Source organism: Magnolia sinica, chromosome 17 (genome assembly GCF_029962835.1).
Source record: "Magnolia sinica isolate HGM2019 chromosome 17, MsV1, whole genome shotgun sequence".
In the NCBI taxonomy this organism is placed as follows: Eukaryota; Viridiplantae; Streptophyta; class Magnoliopsida; order Magnoliales; family Magnoliaceae; genus Magnolia; species Magnolia sinica.
The window spans coordinates 50,572,035-50,587,834 of NC_080589.1; the positions used below are offsets into that span (position 1 = coordinate 50,572,035).

The 15,800-nt window shown below is 41.2% G+C and overlaps 2 long non-coding RNA genes across 3 annotated transcripts; both read right to left on the reverse strand.

Moving 5' to 3' along the window:
• Nucleotides 1-824: 824 nt before the first annotated feature.
• LOC131231546 (uncharacterized) lies at nt 825-11,391 on the reverse strand. Of its 2 annotated transcripts, XR_009164426.1 has the most exons (5): nt 11,195-11,391; nt 10,873-10,936; nt 7,586-7,636; nt 1,235-1,278; nt 825-1,147 (listed from the first exon to the last, which is right to left on the reverse strand). It is a non-coding gene; the product is annotated as an uncharacterized LOC131231546 (long non-coding RNA). The 2 variants fall into 2 exon arrangements; XR_009164425.1 differs by having other exon boundaries at nt 825-1,278.
• LOC131231547 (uncharacterized) lies at nt 3,465-5,962 on the reverse strand. The gene is made up of 2 exons (XR_009164427.1): nt 5,867-5,962; nt 3,465-3,740 (listed from the first exon to the last, which is right to left on the reverse strand). It is a non-coding gene; the product is annotated as an uncharacterized LOC131231547 (long non-coding RNA).
• Nucleotides 11,392-15,800: the final 4,409 nt, after the last annotated feature.

A 15,800-nucleotide genomic window follows, 5' to 3' on the forward strand; every position in this document is an offset into this window, starting at 1 on the left:
ACTTGACCTCAACATTTACAATTTCATCTCCTTGTGGATTTAGCTTCAAGAAAAGCTAGACTGGCAGTGTGATGGATGACACACAGACACTTAGAAATTAGTCTAAAATTGAATACGTAAAATAAAAGTAATTTAAATTAAGTTGTACAAATTATAGGTCCCTGTTTAGATGTACCATGAACATGATTATTTTTTATCTGTGACTATCGGATTTGGCAGTTAAAAATGAAAAAATGTTCAATGGTCCTGTTTCAACAAACATGCATCCACAAACCAGAAGTTGGGATTGTTCAAGAAATCTTATTTGTGGACTGACTTGGCAGATTAGTCGGTTAAATTTGAGTAAAATGCATGTTGCGCATGGGTGACTGCCTATCAAAGTGTCCTACACTGCCTGAGCATCAAATAACTCCCCTTCGGTTTTTTTTTTTTTTCAGTGGTCAACTAGACACTCTTATACCCACACACACCGCATGGGTTCTCAAACCCATAACCTCAAATTGAAACACACTGTCTACCACCAAGCCATGAGTGGAGAACCATAGGGAGCGTTTGGAGCAGGGTATTAGATGGGATTAGGTGGGATAGAATTGCATTTGGTCCCACACAATTCCATCCAGCATTTGGAGAGGATGGGAAAGATTGGGATTAGGTGGGATGAAATTGCATTTAGTCCCATAGAATTGTATTTGGTCCTATGCAGGATTTCCATGAATTTTGAAATCCACTACACATGTGGGCCCTAAATTGATGCATGCATTTATCCATGCTGTCCATCCATATACATCATTTACATGTGACATTCTGGTTATATATGTGTACAATTGAACAACACCCGTTGTGAATTTGGTCCATTGATTACAATTCAATGGTCCACCAAACATGATTTTGCTTAATCCGGTGTTTTCCCCTAGCAAAATTTTTATCCCAAATATGGTATTAGGTGGCTACAATACCGTGATATTTCCTGACATGCAATTATTGTGCAATAATAATGTTAATCCCATCTAATACAATTCAATACCATTCAATTCCACTGACCAAGCACGCCCATAACATCTTCCTGACATTCACTTGCATGTGACATTGTGTTCAGGAAAACCAGAAGTCTCAAGCATTCACCAGCAATAACAACCGATACCCTGGTCTGAAATCAATACGATAAGACAACTTTTTTAGAAGCACATGATGAAAACCAACTTGCTTATATGCCATAAATTCAGATGGGAAGTACCTCCAAGATATTGTGAATTAGGGAGAAAATATCTCCAAGAAGACCTGCAGCAGAAAACAAAATGAAAGAATTATTTCCCACGTTTGCACTTTCACCACAACTTGTGGCACCGTACCATCTTTGGCACGAACATACCACTTGTGTGGCATCAACACTGTGAATGCAATAGGACCCACCAGGAAGATCACTTGAAAGTTGGAACAAAAATCTGTCCTTTTCATGCATCAGATGGACATACCACTGTAATCAATCGAAAACAGATAGTCTGACTCGACATTAAGGTGTGGTCAATAAAGTGAGTGAATCAGCCTGGGTTTTCTAGAAGCATAATCCTCGTGGTGGGGCCTATCATTTTGATGTCCTACACAAGTGGCATTTTGGAAGGAAAGATTGTATATATTTGCCTGCATGCAATCAGTTCTCAAAACAAATTATGCAAGTGCATCACTCCTGAGCTGGTCTACACCAATCCGACATAGAAGTGTAATGAAGATGACCACTGAATTCAACAAGACATCAATAGATTATGGGGCACAGATTCTTTATTGTCATAATGCAGATAAAAAAAGAAGTTGATGGAAACATTTACAAAATGGATAATGCAAGACTAAACCAAGTTCATAGTATGTTTAGATCAGTAAATTCATGACATATAATATTAAGTACGATATTTTCTTCAACAAACAGGAATAGAAGATTTGCACAAAACAATAATGGCCAAAAAGGTGCCATACTCATCTGAAAACTCATTGCATGCAACTGAATCAACCTGGATGATAGATAATTTGAAGAATAGTTTCGTTTAGAAATTATAACTTTGAAATCATTTTGCAGACGCACTTTATTGTTAAGAATGTAAGTGGGAATTTGGTGAACTACGTATGATGTAGAAACAGTATACTTTTTCATATCAAATAAACTTTTCGTTGACACATTGGTAATTTATAGAAATATAATATAGAGGAGGCCGAGTTAGTTCCCTATTCATTCCAAACAGGGAACTTTCCTGTGCAGAGCTTAGTTTGCAGATGTGGGCTGGCACCCACGGTTGCTCTACTCTAGCCCCCAACGAGGTTTGGGCAAATGGTCTTCACCATAGGTTTGCTCCCTATAGGTGAGGGTTCGATTCCCCTCCTTGGCTTTACCCGATACATGTGGTTGTGGGTGATTGCGTGTATCCGCAGGGATTAGTCTCACTTTAAAAAGAGGTGGGGACACCCTGTGTCTTCAAAAAAAAAAAAAAATTCTAGGATATACCAATCATGGCCACAACTATACAAACTAAGCTCCAAATGGGAAAGTTCCATATAATCGTGGACTTAGCTTCAAGAAAAAATTGACACTCTGGCAGAGTGGTAGATGATGCATAGACAGTGAGAAATTAGTTAAAAATTGCATACATGTAAATCAAATTAAGCTGGCCAAATTATGGGTTCCTGTTTAGATGCTTCCAATGGTAAATTCATAACATCTTTCTAACATTCACTTGCGTGCGACAGTGTGTGCAGGAGAACTACAAGTCTCAAGCATTCACCAGCAATAACAACTGATTCCTTGGTCATGGTTTTCCGAAATCAAGAGGATAAGATGAATGTAGTCTCCTTGTTAAGTGGTTTGCATCCCTTCTTACTTGCTACTGTCACTACAACAAAAACTGCTCTTAGCTTCAGTTCAAAACTGTAACTAAAAAGCATAAAAAGTGAGGCTAAAGCCTTTAGCCTCATTTTTGCCTCAATTATCCTAACCGAGGTTGGAACCTCCATGGCTAAAGGCTTTAGCCTCGGTTTTAGCAACCGAGGCTAAAAAGGCTTTTATAATTTGGTTCTTCAAGTGAAGCTAAAAGTTCCAACTAAGACTAAATCCAAATTTTAGCCCCGGTTGCCTCCAACCGAAGCTAAATCTATTTTTAACCTCAGTTTTCTACAACCGAGGCTAAAGCCTTTAGCCACGGGAGTTGCAGCCTCAGTTTGGGTAACTGAGGCAAAACCAAAGCTAAAGATGAATTTAGCCTCTTTTAGCATCAACCGAGGTTAAATTCAGCTTTTAACCTCATTTCTCAATAACCAAGGCTAAATCTAGTTTTTCACCTCAGTTGATGTCAACTAAAACTAAATCCATCTTTAGCCTTGGTTTCTATCAACCGAAGCTAACAATATCATAATCAACCAATGACTGAACCTGTGCATGTTTCACCCATTTAATATTCATCAAGACAAAACAATCAGCACAATACCAAAAAAACAATTAATGGTCTATTTAATGTTTTCAAAACAAACTACAAATGCACATGAACTGCCACATAGCCTTCCACACAGCCAACAATTTTGTGTTGGTAGAAACGGATTCTGATTTTTCACTGTCTTGAATGCGTACATCCCATATTAGATCACAGATATCTTGCACAGTCATTTTCTCGGGGACCCCATCAATTGCAGCCACCGGGTATCTATCATTGCTAGTTAGAGGCTGTCAATTCGTCACCTCTGGTACAGATATAACACCATAACTGCCAAAAAAAAAAAAAAAACCCTTAAAACTCTAATAGGAATTCAAAATGAGAAATCTAAAGATATTGCTAAAAGTAAAAAACTGGTACTGATACAACAATAGCAGCCCAATAACTAGCATTAATGTGAAGAGGTTAGGTATAAGTGTGAGGTATTAATGGGAATATTGTTGGCAAGTTACTAATAAGTCATTTTCAAACCGAAGCATGTCCTAAACATCAGTAACTTGCCAACACTATTCCTCTTGGCCTTCCTAAATGACTTTTACGACAGGGGTCTATTATCTTAAGCGTTAGGGGCCATCTTCATTGCTCTCATTCCGAAAATCCAGGGGGCTGAAACTTTTCAAAACTTCGGACCAATCAGCCTTATTGGCGGCCCATACAAAATCCTTGCCAAAGTCCTAGCCACTCGTCTCCAGGGGATTCTAGATAAAATCATCTCTCACCACCAGAGCGCGTTCATACCAGGAAGACAAATTATTGACAGCGCTCTCATTGCCTCCGAATGTTTGCATTCCAGCCACAAGTCCGGATCCAAAGGAATAATATGTAAACTCGATCTTGAGAAGGCTTATGATCACGTAGATTGGAATTTCCTCCTATACATGATGAAGAGAATGGGGTTTGGGCCCAAATGGTTAGCTTGGATCAAGGTATGTGTTGGATCAGCGATGTTTTCTATTCTGATCAACGGTTCTCCCAAAGGATTCTTTAGAAGCTCTAGAGGATTGCAGCAGGGAGATCCCCTATCCCCCTTCTTATTTCTTATAGTGGCTGAGGCTTTCTCCCGCATGTTGAGTAAAGGTCAGACAGAAGGCATCATCGGGGGTTTTCAGATTAAAGACATGGACCGGCCCATATCCCACATTCAATATGCTAACGATACGCTCCTTTTTAGTGATGCCGATTTGGACAAAGTGAGCAATCTTCGTACTTCTGTCCGTTGCTTTGAAGCGGTATCGGGCCTTAAAGTAAACCTAAAAAAATCTACGCTGTTTGAAGTTAACATCAGCGATGCCGAGACTCAAAGCTTAGTTGTTGTCTTCGGTTGTGAATCGGGCTCTCTTCCCACCTCATTCGTCGGGCTTCCCCTCTGTGTTAGCAAGCCCCCTATGGCGATGTGGGACAAAGTCATTGACCGGTTTGAATCTTATCTTGCTAGATGGAAATGTCAGTACCTATCACTTGGTGGTCGGCTCACTTTGATCAAAGCAGCTCTATCTAACCTTCCCTTATACTTTATGTCCTTATTCAAATGTCCGGCAAAGATCATTTCCATCCTCGAAAGGCTTAGACGGGATTTTCTTTGGCATGGCTGTGAGGAAAGGAAGAAATTTCACCTAGTGGGCTGGAAAGAAGTCTGTCAACACTTTCAAGATGGAGGCACTCGCGTTAGGGGTATGAAAGCCATGAATCGGGCTCTTCTCGGCAAGTGGTGGTGGAGGCTTGGATGCGAAAATGGGGCCCTTTGGAATAGGGTGATCAAATGCAAATACGGGCAGTCGTCTGAAGGTTGGTGGACCACTTGCGTTTCGCCCTGCAATATGTCTGCAGTTTGGCAGGGTGTTCTTCTTTCTCAGGCGGAGGTGCAAAGACACATAGGATTTTCTATTGGAAAAGGTGATAAAGTTCGGTTTTGGGAGGATATTTGGGTGGGGTCCAAGGCTCTTAAACAGACTTTTCCAGCCATCTATCGTCTGGCCCCTAATCCTCTCCTTACTGTGGCTGATTGCTATTCCGTTCTTGGCAATGTTGTTGTCTGGCTCCCACCTTGCAGGAGGAACCTATACGATTGGGAAGTGGAAGAATATGTGGCTCTTCTTCAGCAACTAAACACTTGTCGTCCTGATCCTCAGCAGCAAGATAGAATCACATGAAATTTAGACAAAAAGGGCCAGTTTTCTGTGAAGTCTTTGTACTGCTGTTTCAGCAGGAAATTAGACAGATCCGAGGAAGTTTTTACAGCTAAAATCTGGAATTATAAAATCCCTCCAAAAATAGCTGTTTTTGGGTGGTTAGTTGCCAAGAGGAAAGTCCTTACAATAGACAATCTGAGGAAAAGGGGCATGATTTTCACCAACATATGTATCTGCAGTATGTCAAATGAAGAGTCGACGGATCACCTCTTCATTCACTGCCCTTTCTTTTAGCATGTTTGGTCTACCATTCTGTCCTCTTTTTCTGTTTCTTGGACGGCTCCTAGGTCTACGAATCGCGTGCTTGTGGCTTGGCATGGTGTCCCCCTCGGCAAAGACAGATCTCGGGTTTGGAGAATGGCTTTATTGGCTGCTTGGTGGACCATCTGGGAAGAGAGAAACAATCACTGCTTCAGAGATACTCCCCACTCAATGGAGTGGGTGACCAAGAGAATTCATCAGTTCATCGTAGAATGGGCCTGCAATTCAGTCAATCTTAGCGGGACTCCTTTTGCCCCCGATCACCTTTTTGGTGGGTAGTCTCTGTTTTTGTGTTTTGCTTCTTGGTTTTATTTTGTTTGCTGCTTTTTCTGTTTTCTTTTCCCCTTTTTTGGGTTGTATCTGGGAGATCAGTTCGCTATCTCAGCAGACTGTTTCTCCTTTTTCAGTTCTCTCCTTTTAATGAATTTAAGTCGCCTTTCAAAAAAAAAAAAAAACATCAGATTCCTCAAACCGAAGCAGTCTTTCAATTTATGGGCCCATTGTTCCATGAACCAAACTGCCTCAAACTCCACCTATGTCTGAAAGATCGTGTTGTGAGACTAAGGAACCTTTTAGATGCACTACCCAACAAAAGGTGTTTCACCGCAGATTGCTTCTTAACAAACTCTGGTTGCTTGGTTTACTAAAATGCAGTGACCAGAGATTTTGATCATTCTTCAGTAATTAAGGGTGTGTTTGGAGGAACAAAGTATCATGAAATTTCAACATATTTTGCACTGAATTAGATGATTAATCATGAATTTTCATGATATTTGGAGCAACCAAAAGTAGCCTGAACTAAATTTCTACTGTCTTGCTTATTGTTTTTCTGAACTTACAGTTGTTGTGCTCTTTTCCATCTTGGGTACAAGCGCAGAATCTATATAAGAAGGAACGTGTAGAACTATAAGCATGGAAGTAGAGATACTACACAGGAGCATATACATGGAAGAGATATCATGCAATGCTCAGCCCAAGAGTTTCTACAGTACCATGGGTTTTCAGTTTGTAAAACTACAACCCTTGGTTCAGTGATCTAATCCATCTATATGATGGGCTCCAACATGCATGGACCATGCAATGATCTAAGTCATCTATATGATGGGCTCCATCATGGATGGATCATACACCAAAATATCCAAGGTTTGGATATCTTATCCATTCAATTCACAGACAGTAAACAGACGGTTAAGAGACAGTTAAGAGTTAAAGATCAATAGTGATTGACTTGGTAGCTGGGATCTTCCAATCTCAGGGACTTCTGGTGTGTGGTCCATCCTTGGTGAGGCACATTGCACCATCTGTTTGGATCACTGGGAACCTGGCTTCAGCCAAATCTCAAGTTGACCAGCAAGTTTTTGGATAGTGTCACTTCAATCATTGATGCAAAAAGAAAAAAAGCCTATAAAACAGGACATGTAACTAGACTTTCTTTTTTTTTTTTGGTAGAACCCAAGGTGTTTCAAATAAGAATCCAACATGAACAATTATAAGAAGATCTATTGTTGAGCATTCAGAATCCTCGTGTTCAAGAATGAGTTCTATGTACTTTGCTTTTGTGGTGGTGTATTGTATTAGTGACCTGGGTCAGCATGCTTTCCGTTAGGAAATGATAATCTCAAGAGAAGGGAGAAAATATTCCTATGAATTCTCAATTTGGAATACCTGGGTATGGATAACAATCTCTCCACGGACAGCATACTCACATTTTAGAACCTGATGAAAGAAAAAGCAAAAAAGCATCAAAAGGAAGACAATAACCCAAAAACCACAACAGAAGCACATAAAACAAGAGATTCAGTACAGGTTAGAAATCCAACACTTTCCAAAAAAAAAAAAGAAAAAGAAACCATACCATAGATCAAGGGCTCATTTGGACACACTTGGCAAAGGGTGTTTCTACTCTGCATTTGTTTGTCAGATTTGTTTGATTGAGTGGGGTTTTTAGCCCCTATTTTGCTGAGCAAGGGACAAGACCAGTTCACAAAAGTATATTCAAACACTTCACAAACTTTGGCACCAAACAACACATAGTAATAAAACTTCCCTTCTAGACTGTGCCCAAACGGTACTGATAACTAAAGCCCACACCTTGGTTTATACCAAAAAATAAAATATAAATATAAATATCTAAGCCATTAATGTGGCTATTCCCATCATGTGATGGTTCATACTTGAATATCTACTCTATCAGATTCCATAGCAATCCATTTGATAGCCACCAGTTGAATGGTTAGGATAGTTCAATCAATGTGATCAATGAGCCATGCTCATTCCATAGCCTTTACTCCATGCCTTTTAAAGATCCTATGCTTTCATCTCTTTCCTTATATGGAAGGAAACACCACGCGTTTTGTTGAGTGGGGCCACTTTTGTTTTGTTAGCTTTTTCCAATTGATAATGCAAACAAGCTTATCATCTCTATCCAATTATTCTTCTTGTCTATCTAGCTACATTGGTGAGTTTATCCTCATTTGCTATTTTAAAAACGGATGCCTCTATGTGTGTGTAGAGCTCCACCACAATCACCAAAACTAACAACAATAACAATATTTGTAGGGAAAGAAAATTCTTTGCACTTGTTTTTTTTTTCTTTTTGTTAAAGAAAAGTAATGGAAAATACTATTCTTTATAGGTGAGAGTATTTGGTTTATAATCTCATAATGGATGTCTGAAACACCCTTTTCTCAGCATTTGACTGAAAATAATATATATATATATATATATATATATATATATATATATATATATATATATATATATATATATATATATTGGCTCCCTTCTTAAGACAGAAATGGCAAAAGCTGGCGCTTCACTTCTTTAAGTGCAAACATATTGCTGATATAAATTAAATGCTTTCCTTAGTTGACTGTCAATCCAAACAAGCACTTGATTCTGTCTTCTTCTTAAAGTGCTGGGAAATATGTGCCCCAACTTTAAGTGCTCACCATGCGCACAGTTCATACTCATTGATACGGGTGGCTAGCTGAGAATGGGTTTGAATTTCATGCTAGATGATGAAGGGTTGGACTCTGTTAGGAAAATTCTTCCTGATATGAATTTTTTTCTTCTTTATTTTGTCTCTAAGATTTAGGATCTGATTAGAGATTTAATTCCCTCTCTTCTCTATATATTCATCACAATATAAAAAGATCTATTCATACAAAGAAAAGTCATTCAATCTTTTGTAAATTTATTTTTCTCATTCATTAAAAATTTTCTGACTACGGTCGGGCTAATGATGATTGGTCCACCCTAAGCATGAGCCATTTGGGGTGCACTGGCTTAGCCCCTGTTCTCTATACTTGGGTCGTGACCCGGGCTTGGTCTAGCCCTAGTTGGATTGAAAAGGTCAAGGCCCTGCCCTATAAGGCTAGCATTACAAGGAAAATAGTCCAAATATTAAATGTGTCTGACAGCTTAATCTAGGAAATTTTTTGGGAGAATACTGTTCATCCAGGAAAAGTTCATCATATAAAATGTTTTGATCATCAAAACATGACCATAGATCCAACAGCTCCTTTAAATTACACATCCACGTTGAATGGGAACTACTTATGTCTCTAAAACATCCTTTTAAAAAAATGGTGGGCCAGTTGATGATTGGACTGGGCCAGCGCCACGTTTAGTGCCCAAGTCCTGGCCCTGCACACCGAGTCGTCCAGGCCGGGTCAGGCCAACTGGCCTAGAAGCCAAACACCATTTTTATCACTCTGTCACAAATTCCTATATACTACATATAAATGCGGTAGTGCATGTTTAGCTTAATTCAACTACCCAAAACTCAGTGCTTGTATGGAGGAAGCAAAACAAAAACAAAAACAAAAACAAAACAAACAAAAACAAAAAAAAAAAAAACCATTGCAAGGACCATCAGCATTTTGGACATGATGGAGTGCATCTATGCATTGCTCAAGGACACTGGACTTGTTCCTTGTTTGATATGAAGCTTTGGATATGAGCATGCATCATAATCTAAGTCTTGTCCCAACTAATCAGAATTTGAGCATGCATGAGTTGGGATTATTGGTTGTGATTTCTGTTGGATGATTGCTAACAATTTCTTGCACCGATACAAAATTTCTAGCATCAAAGGCCCCATCTACAAATGCAAATTGTTCTAGATATATGAGGAAATTAGCAGTGGATCATCTCAACACAGTTTGAACATTGCTCATTTGCAAAACGGTTGTGGGATGATTTTTTCAATGTGTTCGGAGCTTCATGGGCATTGCCAAAATTCGTTTATAGTTTTCTTTTGATGTGGCGTGATGGGAGTATAGAAAATATTGGGAGAAAAGTCTGGTGATTAATTTTGTTAGTAGGCATATAGGCTCTATGGTTAGAAAGGAACGACCGATGTTTCAAAAATCATAAGGCATTTCAGATTTGTAAGCTGGTAATGTTTCGGCATTGGATTCATTGACATTTAATAGTTAATTGATTGTCTCTCACTGCAGGTATTGTAAATGTCACGGGACCGACATGCTCAGACACTATCCAATTATCCAAATTCCAAAGTGCTTCGGCACCAAGTTGAGAGCATGAAAATTGTGGAATAGGTCAAGTTCAACTTAATAAACTAACTATAATATTTACAAATCCAATAAAAAAGCTCATAATCTTATATATATATATATATATATATATATATATATATATATATATATATATATATATATATATATATATATAAAAACCTAGCAATGAATTTGAAGTCAGGAAATTAAATTCCCAATTTCCTCCTGGAAACTTGGGAAGGAGAGCCACACAGATAATTCAAAATACACGACACAAGAAACCTCAACATCTGGTCCATTATTTCTACAATCAAACTAAAATAAAAATCACTAAAACCTCATCATAGCTCAAATTCAAGAGATCTGATACAGATCCAAATCACACGATGCAGTACAGATTCTATTACGAAATGAGTTCTTGGTTTTTACCTGTCAAGGCGCCACTCGTGACAACAGCCCTAGCTAGGGTTCCATCACTTAGACAAACATCCACCTGAAGGAATAAACAGGCAGAAAGAAACATCCATCGCATATAAGAACAAGAAACCGAAATTTCTTCATCAGAAGAGAGAATCACACTATCTGAATCAATGCCTGATTACGATCTGATCCAATCACGTATAAAAGACGACAGATGGAAAGATGAAAATGAGAAATAGACGGGAGAGATCAAATCCAGGCATGTAATAGAAATCGAAAACTTAGACACGAGAATAGCAAATCGTTGGTTGAAAGAAACAGAAAAAATCACCTCAATGTTTCGATTTCCACAGCTATCGAAGATATGTCTAGCTATAATAACCTTTATCGCCGCCATTTGCTCTCTCAAATGGCCTTGATCGTCGCCATTTCCTCTCTCTCGCTCTCTCTTTGCTGCAAATGAACGAGGGTATTATGGCCGCGCGTAACTCATCCACCAAGGAAGCGGACACGGATTTCCTGCGCAAGTATGATGGGTGGGGCCCACCTCAATGTACGTGAGAGATCCATTCCGTCCATTCGTTTATAGAGCTCGTTTTATAACATGGTACCAGAAATTAGGTGGATACACCCGAGATGAAAAATTGGGGAAATTGTGTGCGGCCTCCAGAATTTATCTCTTCAAGTCGTAAAGGTTCGGGACGCATAGGCGGCCATAATACCGAAGGTCTCCATCCGGGCCGATTCTCCATTCAAATCTTTCATTGTCGGTTGCACGCTCTCTCATCTTTACCAACAGCTCATCTTCTTTCTGAGCCATAATGATTCGATCATCAATAAGTGGTTGCACGTGGAAGTGTGCGACGCTCTCGAATGGCTCCTCCACTATCAGCTTCTGTTCGAAATCTCGCACGAACTCCACCATATTCTACTCTCTTACCATTAATGGGGCTGCAAATTCCATGGTTTTCTTGCAGCTCAATGCATCGACCACAAGGTTGGCCTTGCCCGGATGGTAAGAAATTTTGAACTTGAAGTCTTTCATTGTCTCCATCCAGCGGCGTTGCCTCATATTCAGGTCCCTCTGTGTAAAAATGTATTTGAGACTTATGATCGCAAAAGAGCTCGAACTACTCTCCATAGAGGTAGCGTCTCCATAGCTTTAGTGCGAAAATGACTGCCACCAACTCCAAATCATGAGTGGGGTAATTTTCTTTGTGTTTCCTCAACTGTCGAGAGGCGTAGGCGATCACCCTATCCTTCTGCATAACTACGCAACCCAAACCGACGTGAGAGGCGTCGGTGTAAATAGTATATTTAACCCCTTGCTCTATGATGTTTTATTTAAACCAACCTGATTTAAATGATTTTAAACTCTGCCTCTGCTTTCTCGTTCCAAGCAAACTTAAGATCTTTCCGTGTAAGTTGAGATAATGGTCAGGATATCTTGGAGAAATCTCTAATGAATCGACGATAATAGCCGGCCAATCCAAGGAAACTCTTCACCTCTATGACTGAGCCGGGCTGCTCCCAATCCTGTGCCGCGGTCACCTTGGCAAGGTCGACGGCGATTCCTTCCTTGGAAATTACATGTCCCAAAAACTTGACTTCTTCCTTCCAGAAGTCACATTTTCGGTACTACGCAAATAACTGGTTCTGCCTAAGAGTATCAAAGACTGCTCCCAGGTGTTCTTCGTGGTCTTTCCAACTCCTTGAGTATATCAGAATGCTGGCGATGAATACGATGACGAATCATTAAAGATACGGCCGAAACACCTGGTTCATGAGATCCATGAATACGGCCAGTGCATTTGTAAGTCCAAACGACATTATGAGGAACTCGTAGTACCTGAAGTTGGTCCTGAAAACTGTTTTCTACACGTCTTCATTCATGACGTGTAACTGATGATACCCAGACTGTAAGTCTATCTTAGAAAAATACTGAGCCCCCTTCAATTGGTCGAACAGATCATCTATCCTGGGCAGAGGATACTTGTTCTTTACCGTGACATAATTTATCCTGCGATAATCTATACACAACCGCAGCGATCTATCCTTTTTCACAAACAACATATGTGCTCCCCAAGGAGAAATGCTCAGCGTATAAAACCCGAGTCCAACAAATCATCAATCTGCTTCCTCAATTCCTCCATTTCACACGGAGGCATGCGGTACATCGGTAAGGAGATAGGTGTTGCACCTGGCACATGGTCGATGGTCAAGTCGATCTCGCATTAAGGAGGTAGTCCAGGGATCATTCTGAACACGTTTGTGAAATCTTGGACTACTAGCGTGTCCCCAAGTGACGGACCCTTAACATTTTCCAATAAGGAAGCATAACAATGGACGCAGAAAGGGCAACTAACCTAAACTGGGAAAGTGAAGGTCGTACCCTCGGCCCCATGGGCTGTCACCAATCTGGTTTCACAGTCAATCTCTGCCTTCATTTCGGTGAGTCAATCCATGCCGAGGATGGCATCGTAATAATATATCCAGGTTACAATTAGGTCAATGCACACCACTCTGCTCCCTAAGTCTATCGGGCAACTCTTACAAAGCTTAGTGGCGTTTGAGAAGGTTCCTACTGCAGCGATGACTCTCACCCCAATCATAGGGGTAGTGTCCAACCCTAAACGCTTGACTATAGAACATGCTATCATTGAAACAGTGGACCCCGTGTCCACCAACAGGAATACAGGTGTACCTTGGATGTGGGCATTGACGTCAAAGGCTAGCGGTACTGCAACCGCTGATTCAGATGCTTCGGCAGCGAGTGCATGTACGCTAGGCGACGCTGTCATAGGTCGTTGTGGCGGCCTATTTCGGGATACAGGAAGCCGGTTGTACGTTTGCGCCGGTGCCACAGATCGCAAAGGAGGGGCTGAAATAGCATGTAGTGGCTAGCGATTGACCCTCTAAGGCGGTGTGAGCCGTTATCCTTCATCTTCGTAAAGCAGAAGGGGTCAGTATGGCCCGCTTTATTACAATAGGTACACCAAAGATTGGATCGCCTCTGCTGAGCCGGCGGAGCCATTGGTCTTGGAGGTGAGTTCACACGCGGCCTCTTGCCGAAAAACGATCGGTTCTGCAATTCTGGCCCAGGCCTCGGGCCCATTGGCATGCGTGTTTGAGACACTCATTCACCATCCTGCTCAGCTCGCAGGGACATGTTCACTAGCTCAAAATAGTTGGGGATGCTAGCGCAACACATCTTGGTGTAGATGTCAGCCCGTAACCCTTCTGAAAATCGCCGCATTCTCATCGGCTCATTTGCCAAAATCAAAGGAGCATATCTAGCCAGCTCCGTGTGCCAGTCTTCGTATTTTGCCACAGTCATTCCCCCTTGTCTGTGGGGAAGAAATTCACCCTCCTTTTCATTACAGTAAGTGACGGGGAGGTACTTTCCGTGAAAACGTGTTTCGAACGCATCCCACGTCCACGCAAATTCTATGGGAATGGTTTGTAGGATGCTATCCCACCAGAGACTAGCCTCCTTTTCAAACACATACGTAACAAGCTCGACTTATTCTGCTTTCATACAGTGTAATGGCTTCAACATCTTGGATATGCGATCCAACTAATACTCAGCCTCCTCGAGTCTATGAGTACCCGCAAAAGTGGGAGGACGGAGGCGTTGAAAGTGTTCAAACAAGCCACTTGCAGTTATAGTCCCAATAGCCTGTACGTGTGGCATCGGCGGGGCCACATTAATGTTTTGTGCGATGACCCCCGCTATAGTTACCAGAACCTGTTGTTGCTTTTGCATTAAGGGCATCATCTGCTCCAACCTATTAGGGGAAGAGGCTACCTGAGGCATGTGTGGCATCGACGAAGACGTGCGGTTCTGACCTAGAACCGGTGGTGCACTCGGTGTTGGCCCATTTGTGGGGCCAGTGGGCAGTTGTGAATATGGCATCATCTTGCTACTCGGACCCAAACTAGGGTTTGTTTGGCTATCACTCAGGAGAGGGGCCTCGTCAATCATCCCGCCAAGTGAGAGACATGTCATGTTCCGAGAGTTTTAGGAGGCATTCCCTATAAACAACATAGGGTACAACATTTATAGGGTTAGGATAACATTATCCACTTTTTCCAAACATTCTACGCATTTCTAAATAAAAGGAGCTTCATGCATTTCATTTAACAAAAATTGTCATAGTTACATATGCTGCGGCATTACATGCACTATGACAGAGAATACATGAAAGCTTACTATAAAAAGCTTCAACACTTACTAACCTAGCATCCAAACTAAGCCTATCCAAGGCTATTACAAAAAGAAACGAAAAGCAACTACAACTATAATACTAATCCTCCGATTCTAGCGAAGGTGGAGGTGCTCCTTTATCCTGCATGCAGCACAGGAGGGCCTTCAGGGTACGAGACATTCTCTTAAACTTCTACTTCAGGTAGGCCTGGTTTTCCTCGAACTTCTGTTTCAAGTAGGCCTGATTTTTCTTGATCTTGGCCATGCGGGCGTCTAAGGCGGCCCGATCGTGGCAGTCATCACCAGCAATAGGAGGCCCCCCGTCTAAGTCTTGGGCCCCCTCTTCTTCCTCCTGCTCCTCTTCTTCACTGTCTTCCTCTCCTTCACTGCCTTCCTCTTCTTCGATCTCTTCTTCTACTCATCCCCAAATTCTTCAATTCTGGCTTGGCATTGCCTGGGGCCTATTTTCATATTGTTGAGAGTAGACTCGTTGATGAAATGGACAGGGGCGAGGTTGTCAATGTGGAGTCTGAATCCGAAGTTGCGGGCGATCTTCCAAATGAGTTGGCCGAATGAGAGGGAGGTGTCTCCCCGAGCAGACCGTGCCGTATTGATTACCTGGGTCAGGGCAAGAGTAGGCAGGCACACCTTTTCTCCCTATCCAACTCGGTACAGGAAATCCACCATAAATCTAGTACATTCTGTATGGTTGCTCCATCTAGGATATACA